The sequence below is a fragment of the Ranitomeya variabilis genome, chromosome 3 (assembly GCF_051348905.1).
Source record: "Ranitomeya variabilis isolate aRanVar5 chromosome 3, aRanVar5.hap1, whole genome shotgun sequence".
Lineage (NCBI taxonomy): Eukaryota > Metazoa > Chordata > Amphibia > Anura > Dendrobatidae > Ranitomeya > Ranitomeya variabilis.
Window position 1 is genome coordinate 708,456,068 of NC_135234.1, and position 24,167 is coordinate 708,480,234.

The 24,167-nt window shown below is 41.3% G+C and overlaps 1 protein-coding gene across 1 annotated transcript in view; it reads right to left on the minus strand.

Moving 5' to 3' along the window:
- B3GLCT (beta 3-glucosyltransferase) overlaps window positions 1-24,167 on the minus strand; it is a 530,741-nt gene that overhangs the window by 363,426 nt on the left and 143,148 nt on the right. The gene's annotated exons all lie outside the window — the stretch shown is intronic.

Sequence of the window (24,167 nt, forward strand, 5' to 3'; positions counted from 1 at the left end):
GGCTTCAATTTAAAATATAATACTCAGAATTCTAATTTATTAAACTTCTCCCTAATCTGAGGATTCTTCCGCATAACATATGCTGTACGCCGCATATATTTTTAGCCGTCTTCTTCTTCGTTGTGCCATTTCCCACCCTTAAAGGGAATCTGTTAAAAAGATCAGCCCTCCTCAGCAGTCTATATGGGCATGTAGGTCCTACAAAGTGGAATAACATGAGACCCTGACATCTGCGATGCGATGTTTTATTCCAGAGAAATCCACCTTTTTCTTAATATGTAAATGAGCTGTTAAGATCTGAGGGCAGAGCAGAGATCTTCCAGAGAGACGGCCTCTGGGGGCGTGTACTTCTCACCCTGTATGATGTTGTCCAATCATAATGAAGCAGGAGCAGGCAGGCGATACAAGAGTATGCCACCACAGCAGATTTCTCCAGTCTGCGCTCCTCACTGCAGAGCTGCATATTATTAAAAAGTGCCTGAAACAATACAGACATATGAGTGATTACGAACACTTTTCAGCTTTCATAGCAGTCAGTCGATGTGTGGGGATGAGCAGCACATCAGAGACTAGAGCACTGCGAGGAGAACAAATAACAGTAGTTGTAATGAAACATAGCTCAGATTTTCTCTACTGACACTCCCCCACCACATTGGCACCAGAAGAAAGCTGAAGACGTGTTAGTAATCACACTCCGCTCTTCTCTACTCCAACACTTTAATCCCACATGGTTCTGCAGTGAGACCAGTGAGGAGAGCCCACTCTCTGTCATTATGACCCACACTGAGAAACCTACACCAAGATGATGTGGGGAGTGTGTTATGATCTGGTGGCCCAGGAGTAGCATTGGACGTACTCTGGAGAAGGTGGTATCTATACTGACCGCGGACCCTGAACTTAACACCCCAACTAGAAGTAGCCGTGGGATGTACCTACTGATCCTAGACACCTCGACACAGCCGGAGGACTAATTAACCCTATAGATAGAAAAGGGAAAACTATCTCGCCTCAGAGAAAATTCCCAAAGGATAGGCAGCCCCCCACAAATATTGACTGTGAGAGGAGAGGAAAAAACATACACAGGCTGAAAACAGGATTTAGCAAAGGAGGCCAATTTAGCTAAATAGGAAAGATAGGACAGAGAACTATGCGGTCAGTATTAAAATACTAGCAAATATCCACCACAGAAAATACAAAAGACTCCACATCTAACTAAAGATATGGAGGGTATATCTGCCTCTCCAGAGATTCCAGCTTGACTGCATAAATCCTTACACAGATTAAGCTGGACAAGAAAAAATAAGAAATGCACTGAACAATGAGGCCCACAACATGTGGGCTGCAAAACAAGCAGAACTTATCTTGGTGAAAAGACCAGGAAGCAGGAGAAACCATGAAGGGATGTGAATCCTCCAAAATACAATGGACAACTGGCACTGACTGAAGGGTGAGGCCAGACTAAATAGCCCAGTCCAGAGTGGACACACCTGATAACTGCTGTGAAGGACAGACAGCAGCGCTACCACTTATAACCACCGGAGGGAGCCCAAGAACAGAATTCACAACAGTACCCCCCCCCCTTGAGGAGGGGTCACCGAACCCTCACCAGAGACCCCAGGCCGATCAGGATGAGCCAAATGGAAGGCACGAACCAAATCGTCAGCATGAACATCAGAGGCAACAACCCAAGAATTATCCTCCTGGCCATAACCCTTCCACTTGACAAGATACTGAAGCCTCCGCCTTGAAAAACGAGAATCCAAGATCTTCTCAACAACATACTTCATCTCCCCATCAATCAACACCGGGGCAGGAGGATCAACAGAGGGAACACAAGTACAACATATTTCCGCAACAAAGATCTATGAAAAACATTGTGGATGGAAAAAGAGGCTGGAAGGGCCAAACGAAAAGACACTGGATTGATAATCTCAGAAATCCTATAAGGACCAATAAACCGAGGCTTGAACTTCGGGGAAGAAACCTTCATAGGAACATGACGGGAAGACAACCAGACCAAATCCCCAACCCGAAGCCGGGAACCCACACGCCGCCGACGGTTAGCAAAATGCTGAGCCTCCTCCTGAGACAAGACCAAATTGTCCACAATATGAGCCCAAATTTGCTGCAACCTGTCAACCACAGAGTCCACCCCAGGACAATCAGAAGGCTCAACCTGCCCCGAAGAAAAACGAGGATGAAACCCAGAATTACAAAAAAAAGGTGAAACCAAGGTAGCAGAACTAGCCCGATTATTAAGGGCAAACTCGGCCAATGGCAAGAAAGCCACCCAATCATCCTGATCGGCAGACACAAAGCATCTCAAATAAGTTTCCAAAGTCTGGTTAGTTCGTTCGGTTTGGCTATTTGTCTGAGGATGAAGTGCGGAAGAAAAAGACAAATCAATGCCCAGCCTAGCACAAAAGGCCCGCCAAAACCTGGAAACAAACTGGGAACCTCTATCGGACACAATATTCTCCGGAATGCCATGCAAACGAACCACATGCTGAAAAAACAACGGAACCAACTCAGAAGAGGAAGGTAATTTAGGCAAAGGTACCAAATGAACCATCTTAGAAAACTGGTCACAAACCACCCAGATAACCGACATCCTCTGGGAAACCGGAAGATCTGAAATAAAATCCATAGAAATATGCGTCCAAGGCCTCTCAGGGACCGGCAAAGGCAAAAGCAACCCACTGGCGCGTGAGCAGCAAGGTTTGGCCCGCGCACAAGTCCCACAGGACTGCACAAAGGAGCGCACATCCCGTGCCAAAGAATGCCACCAAAATGGCCTACTAACCAAATCTCTGGTACCAAAAATCCCAGGATGGCCAGCCAACACAGAACAGTGAACCTCAGAAATCACTTTGCTAGTCCATCTATCAGGAACAAACAGTTTCCCCACTGGACAGCGGTCAGGTTTATCAGCCTGAAATTCCTGAAGAACCCGTCGTAAATCAGGGGAGATGGCAGAAAGAATCACCCCCTCCTTCAGAATGCCGACCGGCTCAAGGACCCCAGGGGAATCAGGCAAAAAACTCCTAGAGAGGGCATGAGCCTTAACATTCTTAGAACCCGGAAGATACGAGACAACAAAATCAAAATGGGAGAAAAACAGGGACCATCGGGCCTGTCTAGAATCCAGCCGTTTGGCAGACTCGAGGTAAATCAGATTCTTATGATTGGTCCAGACCACAATACGATGTTTAACCCCCTCAAGCCAATGTCGCCACTCCTCAAATGCCCACTTCATAGCCAACAACTCATGATTACCGACATCATAATTGCGTTCCGCAGGCGAAAATTTTCGAGAGAAGAAGGCACACGGTTTCATCAAGGAACCATCAGAATTCCTCTGAGACAAAACGGCCCCTGCCCCAATCTCAGAAGCGTCAACCTCAACCTGAAAAGGAAGAGAAACATCCGGCTGACGCAACACAGGGGCAGAAGTAAATCGGCGTTTAAGTTCCTGAAAGGCAGAAACGGCCGCAGAGGACCAGTTCGTCACATCAGCGCCTTTCTTCGTCAAATCAGTCAGAGGTTTAACCACACTGGAGAAGTTGGCAATGAAACGGCGATAAAAATTAGCAAAGCCCAAAAATTTCTGATGACTCTTCACGGATGTGGGCTGGATCCAATCATGAATGGCCTGAACCTTAACCGGATCCATTTCTATAGATGAGGGAGAAAAAATTAAGCCCAAAAAAGAAACCTTCTGTACTCCAAAGAGGCACTTAGACCCCTTCACAAACAAGGCATTATCACGAAGGATCTGAAATACTATCCTGACTTGTTTCACATGAGACTCCCAATCATCCGAAAAAATCAAAATATCATCTAAATACACAATCATGAATTTATCAAGATAATTCCGAAATATATCATGCATGAAGGACTGAAACACAGATGGAGCATTAGAGAGTCCGAATGGCATCACAAGATATTCAAAATGGCCCTCGGGCATATTGAACGCAGTTTTCCATTCGTCGCCCTGCTTAATACGAACAAGATTATATGCCCCTCGAAGATCAATCTTAGTAAACCAACTAGCTCCCTTAATCCTGGCAAACAAATCAGAGAGCAAAGGCAAAGGGTATTGGAATTTGACCGTGATCTTATTCAAGAGGCGATAATCAATACAGGGTCTCAAAGAGCCATCCTTCTTGGCAACAAAAAAGAAACCTGCTCCCAATGGAGAAGAAGATGGCCGAATATGCCCCTTCTCCAAAGACTCCTTAACATAACTCTGCATGGCAGCATGTTCTGGCACAGACAGGTTGAAAAGTCGACCCTTAGGGAACTTACAGCCTGGAATCAAGTCAATAGCACAATCACAGTCCCTATGCGGTGGAAGGGAACTGGACTTGGGCTCATCAAAGACATCCTGGAAATCTGACAAAAACTCAGGAACATCAGAAGAGGGGGAGGAGGAAATTGACATCAAAGAAACGTCATCATGAACCCCCTGACAACCCCAACTAGTCACAGACATAGATTTCCAATCCAACACCGGATTATGCACCTGTAACCATGGAAACCCCAGCATTATCAATAACATCATGCAGATTATGCAACACCAGAAAACGTCAATCTTCCTGATGGGCTGGCGCCATGCACATGGTTAACTGTGTCCAAAACTGAGGTTTATTTTTAGCCAATGGTGTAGAATCAATGCCCCTCAAAGGGATAGGACTCTGCAAAGGCTGTAAGGGAAAACCACAACGTCTGGCAAATTCTAAGTCCATTAAATTTAAAGCGGCGCCTGAATCTACAAATGCCATGACAGAAAATTACGATAATGAGCAGATTAGGGTCACAGATAACAGAAATTTAGGTTGTACAGTACTGATGGTCACAGAACTAGCGATTCTCTTGACACGCTTAGGGCACTCAGAAATAACATGAGCAGAATCGCCGCAGTAAAAACACAACCCATTCTGACGTCTGAATCCTTGTCGTTCAGCTCTAGACACAATCCTATCACATTGCATAGGCTCAGGACTCCGCTCGGAAGACAACGCCATAGTGTGCACAACTCTGCGCTCACACAAGCGCTGATCAATTTGAATGGCCAAAGACATAGAATCACTCAAACCAGCAGGCGTGGGGAACCCCACCATAACATCTTTAACGGATTCAGAAAGACCCTTTTTGAAAATTGCCGCCAAAGCATCCTCATTCCATTTAGTCAAGACAGACCATTTTCTAAATTTCTGGCAATATGATTCTGCCGCTTCTTGACCCTGACACACGGCCAACAAGGTTTTCTCAGCATGCTCTACAGAGTTAGGTTCATCATACAATAACCCAAGCGCCAGAAAAAAGGCGTCTACATTAAGCAACGCCGGATTCCCAGGTTCCAGGGCAAATGCCCAATCCTGGGGGTCGCCACGCAACAGAGATATGACAATTTTAACCTGCTGGATGGGATCACCAGAGGAATGGGGCTTCAGAGCAAAAAACAGTTTACAGTTATTTTTAAAGCTCAGAAATTTAGACCTGTCCCCAAAAAACAGATCAGGAGTTGGAATTCTAGGCTCTAAAGCTGGAGTCTGAACGATATAATCAGAAATACCCTGTACTCTAGCAGCAAGTTGATCCACACGAGAAGCAAGTCCCTGAACATCCATGTCAGCGCCAAACTCCTGAACCACCCAAAGGTAAAGAGGAAGAAAAAAAACACAACAGAGTACAGAAAAAAAAATGGCTCAGCACTTTCTTTCCCTTCTTCTGAGATGCAGTTAACTCATTGTTGGCCAGTTGTACTGTTATGATCTGGTGGCCCAGGAGTAGCATTGGACGTACTCTGGAGAAGGTGGTATCTATACTGACCGCGGACCCTGAACTTAACACCCCAACTAGAAGTAGCCGTGGGATGTACCTACTGATCCTAGACACCTCGACACAGCCGGAGGACTAATTAACCCTATAGATAGAAAAGGGAAAACTATCTCGCCTCAGAGAAAATTCCCAAAGGATAGGCAGCCCCCCACAAATATTGACTGTGAGAGGAGAGGAAAAAACATACACAGGCTGAAAACAGGATTTAGCAAAGGAGGCCAATTTAGCTAAATAGGAAAGATAGGACAGAGAACTATGCGGTCAGTATTAAAATACTAGCAAATATCCACCACAGAAAATACAAAAGACTCCACATCTAACTAAAGATATGGAGGGTATATCTGCCTCTCCAGAGATTCCAGCTTGACTGCATAAATCCTTACACAGATTAAGCTGGACAAGAAAAAACAAGAAATGCACTGAACAATGAGGCCCACAACATGTGGGCTGCAAAACAAGCAGAACTTATCTTGGTGAAAAGACCAGGAAGCAGGAGAAACCATGAAGGGATGTGAATCCTCCAGAATACAATGGACAACTGGCACTGACTGAAGGGTGAGGCCAGACTAAATAGCCCAGTCCAGAGTGGACACACCTGATAACTGCTGTGAAGGACAGACAGCAGCGCTACCACTTATAACCACCGGAGGGAGCCCAAGAACAGAATTCACAACAGGAGTGCTCTTCATTCCCCAAAATGCTGCTGCCTGAAAATGATTGTGCAACGTCATACAGGGAAAAGAAGTACTCGCCCCAAGAGGCAGACTCTCAGGAAGATCTTGGTCCTGCCAAAAGTTCTTAAAGTGTATGTCAATAGGATCAACCCCTCCTAGGCATCTTGTATGCAGGTCATAGGAAGCTGAATAAAATAATACATTGATATGTGTGATACAATGTCTTCTTCCAAAGAAATGGCTTAAAAAAGGCTTATTTGAGCCGAAACGTTGGGTTTGAAATAAAACCACATTTTTTTTACCTTTAAGCTATGGAGTGCTGCCTGCATTTTTTTCTATGTCTGGATTGAGGCAGGACTTGGATGTTTTGTCTGGGAGGCGTGCACCCACCTATTGGTAAAGTGCTGTTCCAATTTTCCATGTTTATTCCAGAGAAATCCACATTTTTCTTACATGTAAATAAGCTGCTCCAGGCTACGGCAGGAAACTGATGTGCATACGAATCTGCCTCCAGAGATTGTTTTAAATAAAAGGGGAGTTACGAGTGTGAGACGTGTAACTACCACAAAACAGGAGAACTGAACTTCGTTTTCATGCATATTTTTTGCTTCTCTCTCAGCTTTGCTGTATTGCAACAATATTACAGCCCTGTCTGCCTGTGAGATGGAAGCTGAAAGGAACATGCAGATGTGTCTGGCATCATCACTGACTGTCAGTCATTACACATCACACTGGTAACTCCCCCTTCTATGGTATTAAAAAAATTATCTCCGGAGGCAGATTCTCATGCAGATCAGCGTCCACCCCTGTAGTCTGCAACCGCTCATCTACATAGAAGAAAAATGTGGATTTCTCTGGAATAAGACAAGAGATTGCAGATATCAAGGTACCATTTTATTCAGATTCCCATGACCTACATGTCTATATAGACAGCTTAGGAGGGTTAATCCTACTGACAGATTCTCTTTAACAGCTTATTTAAGAAAAATGTGAATTCCTCTAGAATTAGAAATCTGATCACAGGTATCAAGGCGTCATATTACTCAGCTTCCTATGACTGTCATGCCCTTATTGTCGGCTAAGGAGCTTTAATCCTACTGACAGATTCCCTTTAAAGCGCAACCCCAAACCTTGAAAAATTATGCAAAAAAAGTATGACCTTGAATGAAGCCTTATTTAACTTTCCTTCAAAGATTACCTTCCAATGACAAGGCAACAGCTCCTTAAAAGTGTACATCCAGTGAAAAAAATAGCCTCCACAGTATTCCCTTCAAAGTTTAGCCACCGATGAAGCAGCCATCTCCTTCTTCCTAATTCAATTACCAAAAGTTACCATTATCTACCATGATGCACATATATTGCAGGTATCATAGGTGCACGGTTAAGACTCAGAGATCTATTTGCACTTTATTTTACTATGTACATTTGCCAGTATCTGCCATCAGGGCTCTGGCTGCACTTGTATACGTTATTTATCGTGTATAATTGATGATGGCCAATCTTAGTGCTTTACTGCCATCACTGCACTTCGGGGTTTGAATTGAGAGATCTGCATGCGTTTAACTTTAATTGGCCTCCTGATGTGCCCGGTGTACACACACTGAGATGCATTGAGGCACTTGACCCATCTGTACAATATTTCTGCTATATTTACCGTACAATAACAGAATAATGAGATTATTGATACATTGCCTTGATTATACTAGTGCAGAGAGGCATTAGAGAAGAAAAACAAAATGTGTAAATTTAAGAACAGCAGTACATTAAGAAAGAACATTATGTACAAATTATTTGGATTGTATTAGTGCAGATTATTATACAGATTTATTGCACTTTAGGTAATAGAACGCTAGGTTGTGTTCTCCTAGCTCTCTGCCACATATTCTGTCAGGTTTCTTTTGATGAACGAGAAAAACAGATTGAGTTTCATCAGTCATTTCCATCAGAGTGACAGCAGGTATTTTTTCACTGATTAAAAAAAAAAAGTTTCTTTGCATCATAGTGCTGTCTGATTTTTTCACGGACCCATAGACTTTCATTGCAGAGTGATCTGGACACTCAGGTCACTATCTGATATGTCTCTGCGATTTTGCAGAGTCAGAAAATACAGGGCCTTGAGAAAGTATTCTGCCCCCTTGAACTTTTCAACCTTTTCCCACATATCATGCTTCAAACATAAAGATACCAAATGTAAATTTTTGGTGAAGAATCAACAACAAGTGGAACACAATTGTGAAGTTGAACGAAATTTATTGGTTATTTTACATTTTTGTGGAAATTCAAAAACTGAAAAGTGGGGCGTTCAATATTATTCAGCCCCTTTACTTTCAGTGCAGCAAACTCACTCCAGAAGTTCATTGTGGATCTCTGAATGATCCAATGTTGTCCTAAATGCCTAATGATGATAAATATAATCCACCTGTGTGTATTTAAGTCTCCGTATAAATGCACCTGCTCTGTGATAGTCTCAGGGTTCTGTTTGAAGCACAGAGAGCATCATGAAGACCAAGGAACACAACAGAGAGGTCCGTGATACTGTTGTGGAAAAGTTTAAAGCCGGATTTGAATACAAAATGATTTCCAAAACTTTAAATATCCCAAGGAGCACGGTGCAAGCGATCATATTGAAATGGAAGGAGTATCATACCACTGCAAATCTACAAGACCCGGCCGTCCCTCTAAACTTTCATCTCAAACAAGGAGAAGACTGATCAGAGATGCAGCCAAGAGGCCCATGATCATTCTGGATGAACTGCAGAGATCTACAGCTGAGGTGGGACAGTCTGTCCTCAAGACAACAATCAGTCATACACTGCACAAATCTGGCCTTTATGGAAGAGTGGCAAGAAGGAAGCCATTTCTCAAAGATATCCATAAAAAGTGTCACTGTAAAGATTGCAACAAGCCACCTGGGAGACACACCAAACATGTGGAAGAAGGTGCTCTGGTCAGATGAAACCAAAATTGAACTTTTTGGCAATGCCAAAGATATGTTTGGCGTAAAGGCAACACAGCTCATCACCCTGAGCACACCATCCCCACTGTTAAACATGGTGGTGGAAGCATCATGGTTTGGGCCTGCTTTTCTTCAGCAGGGACAGGGAAGATGGTTAAAATTGATGGGAAGATGGATGGAGCCAAATACAGGACCATTCTTGAAGAAAACCTGTTGGAATCTGCAAAAGACCTGAGACTGGGACGGAGATTTATCTTCCAACAAGACAATGATCCCAAACATAAAGCAAAGTCTACAATGGAATGGTTCGCAAATAAACATATCCAGGTGTTAGAATGGCCAAGTCAAAGTCCAGACCTCAATCCAATCGAGAATCTGTGGAAAGAGCTGAAAACTGCTGTTCACAAATGATCTCCATCAAACCTCACTGAGCTCGAGCTGTTTGCCAAGGAAGAATGGGCAAGAATTTCAGTCTCTCGATGTACAAAACTGATAGACACATACCCAAGCGACCTGCATCTGTATTCACAGCAAAAGGTGGCGCAACAAAGTATTAAGTTAAAGGGGCCGAATAACATTGCACACCCCACTTTTCAGTTTTTGATTTTCCACAAAAACTTAAAATAAGCAATAAATTTCGTTCAACTTCACAATTGTGTTCCACTTGTTGTTGATTCTTCACCAAAAATTTACATTTGGTATCTTTATGTTTGAAGCATGATATGTGGGAAAAGATTGAAAAGTTGCAGGGGGCTTAATACTTTCGCAAGGCACTGTAAATTAAAAAAAAAAAAAAATCGCAGACATGTCAACAGCGTCATAAAAACTATCAAACGTACAAGTGCTACCCATAAAAAAAAAACAAAACCGGATAGCACTTACCCTTTCCTTAGAACATTGGGATACTGTAGATTATACTGTAGAATACAGAACTTTCTACTTTAATGGATAATAGCTTTGAATACTTAAAGGGATTCTGTAAGTAGGTTTTGGCTCCCTCATCTCAGAGCAGCCTGATGTAGGTAAAGAGACCCTGAATCCAACGACGTATCACTTAGATTACTGGGTGCAGCCATTCTCACACAATTAGCTCTTTAAGATATAGTAATGCAGCAGCGCTGAGGAAGCTAACCCCGCCCACACCAGGCTCTCCATATACAATGTCCATAGACCGTAAGCTGCTTATCACAGAAGGGGGCGTGGTCGGACCAGGAGGCTCACGCAGCTGGATCACAGTATTAAGCTTCTGGTGCTAACACAATCATTGCAGGCAAACATTACCAGGGACCTTGATAAGAGAGGCATAGATGAAATCTGTGATTAACCCCTACAGCATGCTTCCTTTAGCTTACATAGCAAAAACCTGCTGTCAGACTCCCTTTAAGTGTACTAATAAAAGTAGAAAAAATATATAAAAAAAAGTTTGTCAGTGATAATGTCCTGATACTTAGTATACTTAGTGGATATTAATATCTTTACAGCAGTTTCTGTGATATGTTGGAGGTGTAGCCTGACCATATATAGAACTACTTAAAATGTTGTTCCTGAATAAAAAATACTGATGACAAGTTCAAACGTTGGGGCCTGCACCGTAATACATGTTTTTACAAAATCCCAGTCAAACATTGTGGTTAAAAAAAAAAAATCAGCACGAAAATTAAACCCATGGGCGGATTTCAAATCTGCAGCATACTCTTGTGCAGATTTTCACTGCAGATTTCACCGTATTCAATGACTGGTACAAGTATCCAGTGGCCAAAAAGTTTAATTTTGGTCTTATCTGACCACAGCACCTTCCTGGACACTAACGGGGGTTGTTCTACATGTCTTTTGGCAAACTCAAAACGAGCCTCACAATTTTTGTAAGTAAAGGCATTTTTTTTGCCCACTCTTCCATAAAGACCACCTGTATGGAGTGTACGGCTTATTGTGGTTGTATGGACAGATGCTCCAGTCTCTGCTTGGGAACTCTGCAGCTCCTTCAGGGTTACCTTTGGTCTCTTTTCTGCCTCTCTGATTAATGCCCTCCTTACCCGGGCTCAGAGTTTTGGTGGGCTTCCCTCTCTTGGTAGGTTTGTTGTGAAACCAAGTTCTTTCCATTTGATGATAATGGAGTTGATGGTGCTCCATGGGATCGTCAGAAATTGGGATTTTTTTTTATTTTTTTTTATAGCCAAGCCCTGACTTGTACTTCTCAATAACTTTGTCCCTGACTTGTTTGGGGATCTCCTTGGTCTTCATGGTGTTTGGCTAGTGGTGCCTCTTGCTTAATGGTGTTGCAGCCCCCATGGCCTTTCAGAAAATGTAAAGTGTATATAGTGACAATCCATGTAACACTTAGATTGCACACAGGTGGACGTCCTGTCACTAAGCATGTGACGAAAGGGGTGAAGACATATGGACATGCCAATTTTATTTATTTGATCCCATAAATTTAATTTATTTTTCTTACTTCACCAACTTAGACTATTTAGTGCTGATGCATCACACACAAAGCAGATTACGAAAATATTTTAACACAAGTTGTAATGTAATAAAATAGGTAAAAAGCCAAGGGGAGAACATTTTCGCAAATCACTGTAGTAGGGTAACATCCCCAGTCAAAATCTGCAAGTAACACACGCGGATTCACTGTGGAACTGTTGCAGATTTGTGAGCAAATCCACAAGGAAATTTTCCGTAATGCGTCAACATAGCCATATAGTATAAAATAGCAATATATTATAGAAGAGATATACTTAGATATTTATTTAAACAGTATCAAATAAAATAAATTACATTTATATCTAAGGAAAAATAACATTTCTTTACATCTAACATGAAAGCCAAATATTTTACTGAACAACTTCAAAAGTATCAGAACTATCTGACCTTAAAGATAAAATTATGATCTGGGCTACGTGTGTCATACTGTTTAATTGGGACATTAGTTGACTAATTAATGGCATTTATTATTAATAAGACTGAGCAAACAACTTAGTTATTGAAGAATCTTTCTGGTGCTCCCATAATTCCTGATTTAGAGTGAAGAGATGGGGTTCATCTCAGGCTTGGTGCTAATGACACACATACATGTCCCCATAGACGTTCCATAGCAGCTGTTCCCAGAAGAAGTTCGCATGGGGTAAGCAGTGTGAAGAGAACAAACAGCTGGTACCATGTAGACACGGTAGGAACTGGAAAACAGCAGCTTTTAAGTTCATAAAACAGAAATAACCTCCACTATGATAAAAGGACCCACAAAGAGGATGGATAGGCTTTAGGACACATTTTCCTTTAAAATCTACAACAGCTACCTGCTCCTGCAGACAGACATTGTACATAAAAAAATAATGTACTGCTCAATATAACTTTTTTTATGGTCTCTTTAAAAGGTAACTATTAAAATGTATATTTATAATATATTGTTTTTTATTATTGCAATTGTGCTGCTTCTTTATAGAAATGTTTAATAGTAATATTTGAAAAAATCACATGTATAATATACAGGTGTTTCTTGCTAAATTAGAATATCATCAAAAAGTTAATTTATTTCAGTTCTTCAATACAAAAAGTGAAACTCGTATATTATATAGAGTCATTACACACAGAGTGATCTATTTCAAGTGTTTATTTCTGTTAATGTTGATGATTATGGCTTACAGCCAATGAAAACCCAAAAGTCATTATCTCAGTAAATTAGAATACTTTATAACACCAGCTTGAAAACATTATTTTAAAATCTGACATGTTGGCCTCCTGAAATGTGTGTTCAGTAAATGCACTCAATACTTGGTTGAGGCTCCTCTCCCCATTAAATGTTAAGTCCCAGATAGCATCACAATGAATTGTGAGATGGAAGAGGACACTATCAGGGGCTTAGCACCCTCTCCAGCACCCAATTCATTTTACATCCATATCTAACATCTTCCTTCCCCCTGTTCGTAAGTCCATTATAAGTCTCATATTGGACACTCAGGATTTTATTTAGGGGCATCAAACTACAAGGGGCTGAATACAAATGCACGTCACAATTTTCAGACTTCTATTTTTTAAATATTTAGAAAACCATGTATTATTTTTTTTTTTTCACACTTCAGAAATACTTTGCACAGTCGTCGTCAGAACACCACTGGGTCATCGGTGATCAGGAGTTCCCAGCGGAATACAGTCAGGCACAGGACTGATATTTTGTACAAACTGGGGTAGATTCCATCTCCAGATTCACCAGATAAGTGGAGTAGACAGATCATATTGAAATGAAATGTCTCTCCCTTCTTTCCATACCTCCCCCAGCCCTTCCGGTCCAGTACTAAAATCCATGCAAATTTATTCAACACTAACCATGCTTTTGGTAAAAATTAGTCGGAGAATGCAAATTCGAGTTAGAAAAGATCAGCTCATCTCTACTTAAAAGAGATTAAGAGGCCGATTACAACTCGTAGCCATGAAGAATATAATAACACCTCTCAAACGCCTAATTTGACAGTATATACAAGAAGCATGCAACAGAACTCGGAAAACGATGAATACGTGAACTCCACATCTGCCCTGCCCAAAGACCTGAGATTGTTCACTTTGATCAAAATGTGTTCTGCCAGCGCTAATGCACCCTCTTTTAGATGGGACCCTAGTAATATGGCAGTATAATTTTGCCAAGTCCAAATCTGTGTCATTTTTCAGGTGGTGACCTGACATTTGTCTCTACAGAACATGCTTCCATGAGTCCATCAGTCCACTCCAGTTGATGTTTGGCACTGTACATGGAATTTTTATATACAGCCTCCATGAAAACTAAAACCATAAAAGTACAATTCTTCCTTCCAGAATATTAAGACCTCGGTCGCACATTGACAACGTGAGTTGATCCACTCCGTATTCTATTAGTCAATAGAGATTGCATGACTTTACGAAGACTTAAGAGTAAAGAAAATGGCCCATATTACGTAGAAGAAGTATGGTATATACATACTTTTGGCCATCTAATGTATCATATAATTTGAAAAAACAGGTTGAAAAGTAACATCCAAAGCTGTCAGAAAAAATTACATTCTAGCCATAACTCGGCAATCCCATAAAAAATGCACATCACGATCAGGTTGATGTAACCTCACATCCCTATCCGACAGGGGACGCATCATTGTCTGTTAATTCTCAGGATCTTTCCACTTCTTTGGCCTTTCATCTGCCTTCACAGTGGCGTTGATGAGTCTTTGGAGTAATAATTGAATATCCGCACAGATGTTTCCACAGCTGCAGAAAACAAAATCTGCATTCTACACCGGTAAAATAGTAATTAAGCAAGAAGAGGAGGCAGTCAACGCTTTTCTATTCTTGGTATAGAAAACACATTTAGAAAATTTCATTATTAAGGAAAAACTTGATACAAAATATTACACTTTTTTTCATGGTTTATATAGAAAAGGCAAAAGAAACAAATAACATATTCCCATATGAAATTGAAAACTATACTTAAAAAAAAAAAGTCATTAGCTTATCTCAACGAGCCAGTAAGAGATGAAACACTGACGGAATATAAGAAACTACGCTAGATAAATTATCCCGTCAGACAGGCTTACAATCCACTTAAAGCCAAGGAAAAAAAGTTCTCATGTGACCAAACACATTTACTATGTTGCAATAAAAAAGCCATTTACTTGAAAGTGCACAAGGATTTTAGAGGAAAATTCCAGTAAAAACATCCTTCAGACTACAGGGTGAAAGACCTTTCTGTTAAAATTCTTCATTTATTGAGCAAGGACCAAAACACTGAAAAAAGAACAAGGTCTCGGTGGCAAACACAAAAAGTACATGACTAAGGTCGCTACTACGGTATCGCGCCTGAAACGCGGCAGGTTCTTTTATATTTTTAACATGGCTTGACATGCTGAATAAAAGTTTTTTATTTTATGCCTCTTTCCCCACAAAACAATACACTTGTTACAAGGAAGCAGCGATGAAATAGAATGTAACTATGGCAAAGTATAATAATAAAGCGAGTACTCATGTCCACCTCTGTGTGGGGAACAAGAAAACCAATCTGGGGGACAGGGAAGACATCCAAGAAATAAAAAGATAAAAAATTAGGGCACAGAGAAGCTAAAACATAGGCAAGAATTGTAGGACTCATTTAGGTTAACAATTTCAGATGCTACAAGAACTTAATCCCAAATAAACACGATTACAGGAGTGGTCCGGTCTTCTGATGAAAGTCTTCAGTCACTTTGTGTCGGAGACCTTACACGTTCCAACTCGATGTGCTCGGCCTCGCTCAATTCACTTGACCTGTCCATTATTTTTTTATGAGTCAAGAAATCAACACTTCGCGATTACTACATTAAAATTATAAAACACACCGCCCATCTCAGAATGTTTTGCCTGTATAGGTGCCCTCAGGGATTTCGGGACAAAACCCCTGAAGACCGTAGATGTATAGCTACATGTTCACCGTGGAACTGAACTTTACGATTTTCACTGGTGTACATTTACCACTGAGAAGAGAACACAAGATTAGTTTTAATTGTACACAGATGACTTTTTCTAAATTGCTAAATGATTTGAGTTGTAAAAAAATAAAACCTATTATTGCATATGCTCGAGTAGCATCTATTACTGTAAATAGTGAGTGACTCTAATTACTGCGTAGCGTCTAATAAAAGTCAATTACAATTATCATTTAGGGAAAATTTTGTAAACAGTCCCTGTCGGCTGCACTTTTTTTTTTTTTTTTGAGCGTTACCTTGTTTTGTAAAACTTATGAGCATCAAGCAGTGTACAAAGCAAATGCATCAGATCATTGATCTTGAATATCCAAAAGGGAAAGGGAGGTTCCAGCTTTTCCCACATGAACGCTATATACATGACCGAGCCACCATCGACAGGTGGCGAAACAAGGATCACTTATAGACAGAAAAGGATCTCTCAGCGATCGATATTTATTTTAGATTATTTTATATATTTTTTCATTATAGTTTCTTTACAAGTTTAGGAGATCAGATCTGGTGCACCCCAAAGTAAAGTGTAAGGGAAAAAAAAAGTTTTCTAGGTTCTAAATCTTATTCCCACTTTGACTATAAATTAACCCGAATGTTTCAAAAATGACAAAATGATCTTGGTTATTTAGGACCCTTTTTACTCATCATGCTGGCCTGCCACTTTACAAAAAATCAAATCTTTCTAATACCATTTTATAACTAGAAAAACGATCACAATGGTTGGGTACCAAAATAAGACGTCTACACAAATGTTATTTTATACCATATTATAAGACGCTCCCCAAATTTTGAGGCGAAAAATAGGATATTTTTTTTTAAAATAAAATGGTGGTGCTTCTTATAATCCATGCGTCTTATTGCTTACCGGGGGTGGTGGCTGCGGTGGAGTAGGGTCTCAGGGTCGCTGCTGGAGGAGGCAGGAGTGGGGTGATGCTGTTGGCCACAGGCTGGGATGAGGGGGTGTTCTGAAATGTGGCGCACCGCTGCGGGGGTCTCCGGTACTGCGCTGAGATTTCATCTTCAGAGATCTTGGTGCCGAGATCTCCATCTGCGCAAGCGCCATCCCCCCGGCGGCCATTTTCCCCAGAGTCCACCGCACAGGAAACCATGGAACTGCGGGGGATCTGGCCTTTCACAAAATGTCGGCAGAGCCCCCCCACAGAACCAGAGACCCTTGCAGCACCATCGGGCACCCCCGCAGCACCCCCTCATCCCATCCTGCGGCCTGCAGCAATGGTACCAGTAAGGTATATCCACATTATAAGACAAACCCCATTTTCCCCAATTTTATTTTTTTTTTTTTTGGGGGGGGGAGTGCATCTTATAATCCGATAAATAGAGTATGTTGACTGTGATTTTGTGATATGGTTAACTTTGTAATTCTAGTCTTGCCTGAATATACAGAAGTGATTCCAACATATCCTCTTGGATCCTAGTAGTAGGAACCCACAGAGGCCAACAAGTGCTGAAGATATGAAGCCATCTTCTCCTCTGTTGTATCACCCACTACAGAGCCCCATAATTACTGTGGAAATGACATTAGCACAAGGACATCTGGAGCTTTTCTAAATGTTTTTCCATGATTAAGGTTAAAGGGAATCTGTCATCAAGTTTTTGATATTGGAGAAAAGCATAATGTCAGCACAGAAACCCACATTCCAGCAATGTGTCACTTACTGGACTGCTTGCTAAAGTTTTGATAAAATACTTGTTTTATCAGCAGTAGCTCTAGCAGTTCTCTGAATACTGAGCTCAGTATAACCCCATTCACACCAGCTTTCTGTGCACACTGATCATAGGCAGAAAGCTGCAAATCAGTGGTGGGGGCGGGGTTATATAGGGCTTGTAAGTATGGAGCAGCATGTTTACTATAATCTGCTGCTGATTTTTCTTAACCCCTTAGTGACAGCCAATTTGCAGGTGAATGACCGGGCCAATTTTTACAATTCTGTAAAATATATAACTCTGGGACGCTTTAACGGATCCCGCTGATTCTGAGAATGTTTTTTTCGTGACATATTGTACTTCATGTTAGTGGTAAAATGTCTTCAATGTGACTTGCGTTTATTTATGAAAAAAACGGAAATGTGAAAATTTTGAAATTTTGCAATTTTCAAACTTTGAATTTTTATGCCCTTAAATCAGAAAGATACGTTAGAAAAAATAGTTAATAAATAACATTTCCCACATGTCTACTTTACATCAGCACAATTTTGGAAACAAACTTTTTTTTGTTATGAAGTTATAAGGGTTAAAACTTGACCAGCAATTTCTCATTTTTACAACACCATTTTTTTTTTAGGGACCACATCACATTTAAAGTCACTTTGAGAGGTCTATATGACAGAAAATAACCAAGTATGACACCATTCTAAAGACGGCACACCTCAAGGTGCTCAAAACCACATTCTAGAAGTTAATTAGCCCTTTACGTGCTTCACAGTAACTGAAGAAATGTGGAAGGAAAAAATGAACATTTAACTTTTTTCACAAACATTTTATTTCAGAACCAGTTTTTTTTAGTTTCACAAGTGTAAAAAGAGAAAATGAATACAAAATTTGTTGTGCAATTTCTCCTGAATATGCCAATACCCCAAATGTGGGGGTAAACCACTGTTTGGGCGCACGTCAGAGCTCGGAAGGGAAGGAGCATCGTTTGACTTTTTCAACTTTTCCAACACACCCCTAACCCTAATCCCAACCACAGCCCTAACTACAACACACCCCTAACCCAAACACACCCCTAACCATAACCCTAACCACAAACCTAACCCTGACACACCCTTAACCCTAATCACAACCGTAAATGTAATCTGAACCCTAACCCCAACTCTAGCCCCAAACCTAACCCTAACTTTAGCCCAAACCCTAACCCTAATGGAAAATGGAAATAAACATATATATTTTTTATTTCATTATTGTTCCCTAACTAAGGGGGTGATAAAGGGGGGGATGATTTACTATTTTTTAGGGGGTCTATCACAGTGATTAAAATGAACCAATAGGAAAAATTTTAATGTTGCCGGTCGGCAGATCTCGGTGGGCGGCCATTTTCTTACCGGAAGAAGACGCCAGCGCCCATGGGGGGAGGACCTAGGGACACCAGGAGGTACTGGGGGGGATCGGGGACCCTATTTCTCTCTCATATTATGTGCGATCACATCAGAGGAGAGAGAAATTAAATGGCAAATCGGATTTCTTTTTTTTTGCGGTCGCCGTTATTTGGTAAATAACGACGATCGCAACCCCGGGGTCATTACAAACCGACCCGAATCATGTTCTCTGGGGTCTTGGCTACCCCTGGCAGCCGAGACCCCGGAGAAAATCCAACTCTGGAGGGGGCTATACAGTTTTTCCACAGCGCCGTTAATTAAAAGTGCTGTGGTTTAAGTACCCTTAACTAGCGCAGTGAAAAAGCGTATCAGTGGTCGTTACGGGGTTATAAACTACAAAACTAGCAGCCCAGTAAGTGATATCACTGAAATCAGGGTCTCTGTCTCCACATTATGCCACTATCAAACTAGGTGGCAAAAACCTGGTGACAAATTCCCTTTAAGATCATCATACCCAATAACTTGCATTGGCTGAAGTAGCAAAAAGCACACAGTCACTGACTCAGACAGTGGAAATGTGTTCTTTGGCATTAAAAATCGAATTTAAAAGCAATTTGTCACAAAGCAAAACGTTTTTGCAACTTAATCTGAAAAGAGTAAGATGTAGGAACAATGACCCTGATACCAGCGATGTGTCACTTAATGGGCTGCTTGCTGTTGCTGTGATAAAATCACTGTTTTATTATCAGCAGGTTATCACAAGAGGATTAGTAAACCTGCTGCTATGTAAAAGTCCAACCATGCCCCCCACCGATTGGTAGCTTTCTGCCTATGCACAGTTGTACACAGAAAACTGCCAATCAGTGGTGTGGGTGGGTTATACTGAGCTTAGCATTCAGAGAACTGCTAGATCTACAGCAGATAAAACAGTGATTGTATCAATATTGCCATAACCAGTATAGTAGGAAATACATAGCTGGAATCAGGGTCTCTGCTGCTCTCAGTTGGGAGAGTCTAAAGGACAAATCTACATCAGGGAGTTGCCCAGAGAACACTACCAACTGGCAAGCATAGTGTCTACCATAACATTTAGTGACACTTGTATGGAGTGGTTTTTCAGGGCATGTGCTAGGCACCTCATTTTCAATTAAGCGGAATACATTTGCTAGATTGCACAATGCTACTTTATACAATGGCCAATAAAGACACTGGTTGTGGAGTTTGGTGAGCAGGAACTTCAGCGACCAGCACAAAGCCCCAATTTTAATCCCATCCATACCATGACAGAGAGTGGTTTCATGGGTCAGAAGATCACCATGTCTGGCTACACGTGTACCTGCACAAGATGGATCTGCTTTGCCTTCCTTTGCTCTGGTGTTGCAAGGGTTAAACAGTTCTGCTTTCCTCCTAGAGCTTTCCATTCTGAGTTATCTCAGCCATAGTTCTGTACTCCCTGCTGGTATAAATACTCACCTGTTTGCTTTAGTCGCTGCCAGTGATAGCTTGCTATACCTTGGCGTTGGTTTGGGAGTTGGGAGTCGTGGATTGAGAAGCCGTTTTGGAGTCATCTCTGGAGACTGCCGTTTGGTAGTTTGTTTGGTGTTATCCTTATCATCTTCCTGTTTGGTCTGCCTCACTCTTCCTCTCCCGTTATATACCATTTAGTCATGAACAAATAAAGTGTTATCCGAGCCTGCTCAGGAACAAACTGAGTGACTTCTGCGTGCTCGAATAATATGTTCGACTCACCGCGGCTGCACGTCTCACGGGTGATCGACAGCCACAACACATGCAGGGATCACTTAACAAAAAAGCAATCCCCCCATGTGTTGCGGCTGTTGAACAGCCATGAGACATGCAGGCACAGGAACTTGAACATATTTTTCGAGCACACCGAAGACGCTCGGTTAGCACACGAGCATGCTCCGATAACACCTAATCTGAGCATGTTCGCTCATCACCATTCCTTAGCCTGGGTGCGTCGAGAGGGATTGCTGTTTTCTTGACCCTTGTCTTTGTGTCTTTATTATAGGAGCAGGACTAGTGTTACTGCTGCCCCACATACTAACCAGGCCTGTGCTTAGGGCAAGATAGGGATTAGAAACGTGAATGCCACATTGGGTGAAAGAACCCGTCTAGGGACGTCAGGGAGCTCAGGGTTGCACAGGACAAGATTCGGGGTGCTCCTTGAATCTTTCCGTAGTCGCTGTGCTTCCCCTCCCGTCCATCAATTAGAATGCCGATTAGAAGGTCTGGGTCGCAATTCTAGATCAATGTCTGCCTTCAAAACCACTCTCCTTTTTGGTTTAATGGGCAAAAATGAACAGATACAAATTGTGGCGCAAAGTCTTCACAGACAAGTGGAGGCAATTGCGGTACAAAAAGATGCCCATTCCACATTAATACCTTTAGTTTTGGAATTTGATGCCTAACAAACTCACATAGGTGTGACAACAGCACCATTTAGCCATGGAATGAACATAGTCTTAAAAACATAGTCAAATTAGGACTTCTACAACTATGCTAAAAAATATTAAACAATAATAATTAAATATAAAATATATTATTTCGTTCTTAAAAGGCAAAAAATAGCCACATTCTTTAGGGGTTAAGCTTTGTGCCTTGGCTGGAAATCGGGAAACCAGGATGGATTGGAAATAAAGTAGCCGAGGGCCGAACACCTGGACTATTATATAGAAATAAACAGAACATGAAAAAAGAACACCGGGGAAAGAAAGAACTATTATCTGTCAAAAGCTTTAAACGGATTCTAAACCGCTCAGCTTTCACTAGTAAATGTAACTTAAAGAAAGGAACGGCAAATATGCCAGAGAATAATGCATTCTAAAAGGCGCTTTTATCTCAGAACCGACCTGGCTTTTTTCTACAGTATTTCTGATGTGCATTCAGGAAGCTTCTAAGGCTTCTCTAATGGGAACGTTCCTCCTCCTGCTGAAGCTTTAGATGAAGACAGCATATTGCTTCAGATGATGGAGAGGACGAATTAGGTAACCTCGGTAATGAAGCCATGCAAAACCGCGAAAATGGAAACCTTTTATTCTGTTATTACTTGATAAAAAACTTTTCAGAACATAAAATCTAGACACAATTTTCTCTTTTACTGATGTAATTGTACTTTACCGCTAGATGTAACATAATATAGGGCACATAACACAGGGCTTCCAAACAGAACGAAGAATAAAAGTGTTAAAGCCACTGACCTATCCAGACAGGACTGGGTCAGTGTTGGACTAAGAAGCACAAGATGGCTTGTCCTGTAGTGATAATATCCTGCTGATAAAACACTGATTGTAGTGAAATAGCAAAACACAGACCAATAAGTGACAAATCACTGTAATTAGGGTCTCAGCCTCTACATTATGGTGCTCTCAGCTTACATAGCAAAAACCTGTTGACAGATTCCCTTTATCAGCTGTACATCAAAAAGTGAATTTATTTCAGATCTTCAATACAAAATGTGAAACTCATATATTATATAGCGTCATTACAAACAGAGTGATCTATTTCAAGTGTTTATTTCTGTTAATGTTGATGATTTTGGCTTACAGCCAATGAAAACCCAAAAGTCTTTATCTCAGTAAATTAGAATACTTTATAACACCAGCTTGAAAAATTATTTTATAATCTGAAATGTTGGCCTACTGAAATGTATGTTCAGTAAATGCACTCAATACTTGGTCAGGGCTCCTTTTGCATCAATTACTGCATCAATGCAGCGTGGCATGGAGGCGATCAGCCTGTGGCACTGCTGAGGTGTTATGGAAGCCCAGGTTGCTTTGATAGCAGCCTTCAGCTCCTCCGCATTGATGGGTCTGGTGTCTCGCCTTCTTCTTGACAATAGATTCTCTATGGGGTTAAGGTCAGGCGAGTTTGCTGCCAATCAAGCACACTGATACTGTTGTTTTTAAACCAGGTATTGGCACTTTTGGCAGTGTGGACAGGTGCCAAGTCCTGCTGGAGAATGAAATTTCCATCTCCAAAAAGCTTGTCGGCAGAGGGAAGCATGAAGTGCTCTAAAATTTCCTGGTAGATGGCTGCGCTGACTTTGTTCTTGATAAAACACAGTGGACCTACACCAGCAGATGACATGGCTCCCCAAACCATCACTGATTGTGGAAACTTCACACTAGACCTCCAGCAGCTTGGATTGTGGCCTCTCCACTCTTCCTCCAGACTCTGGGACCTTAATTTCCAAATGACATGCAAAATTTACTTTCATCTGAAAACAACACCTTGGACCACTGAGCAATAGTCCAGTTTATTTTTCTCCTTGGCCCAGGTAAGACGCTTCTGGCGCTGTCTATTGGTCATGAGTGGCTTGACACAAGGAATGCGACACTTGCAGCCCATGTCCTGGATATGTCTTTGTGTGGTGGCTCTTGAAGCAATGACTTCAGCAGCAGTCCACTCCTTGTGAATCTCCAACAAATTTTTGAATGGCCTTTTCTTAACAATCCTTTCAAGGCTGCGGTTATCCCGGTTGCTTGTGCACCTTTTTCTATCACACTTTTTCCTTCCACTCAACTTTCCATTAATATGCTTGAATACAACACTCGGTTAACAACCAGCTTCTTTAGCAATGACCTTTTGTGGCTTATCCTCCTTGTGGAGTGTGTCAATGACTGCCTTCTGGACATCTGTCAAGTCAGCAGCCTTCCCCATGATTGTGGAGTCTACTGAAACAGACTAAGGGACCTTTTAAATGCTTAGAAAGCCTTTGTAGGTGTTAATGTTAATTATTCTAATTTACTGAGATAATGACTTTTTTTGGTTTTCATTGGCTGTAAGCCATAATCATCAACATTAACAGAAATAAACAGTTGAAATAGATCACTGTTTGTAAGGACTCTACATAAGATATGAGATTCACTTTTTTGTATTGAAGAACTGAAATAAATTCACTTTTTGATGATATTCTAATTTAGTGAGAAGCACTTGTACTTCAGGAACGCTACCATGTATGATGGTTCCTATGAGATTTTAGCAGAAAAAAAATTACGGTCATTAGAGCAAACTACGATACAGAAAATTGGCATAGTCTTTTACATTCGCAGATAATGGTTCTGATTTATCAAGCAGAATTGAAACTGCAGTGTTCCAGAAAAAATGTTATGACTTGCAGATTTTAGCTAGTATTAGCTAACTA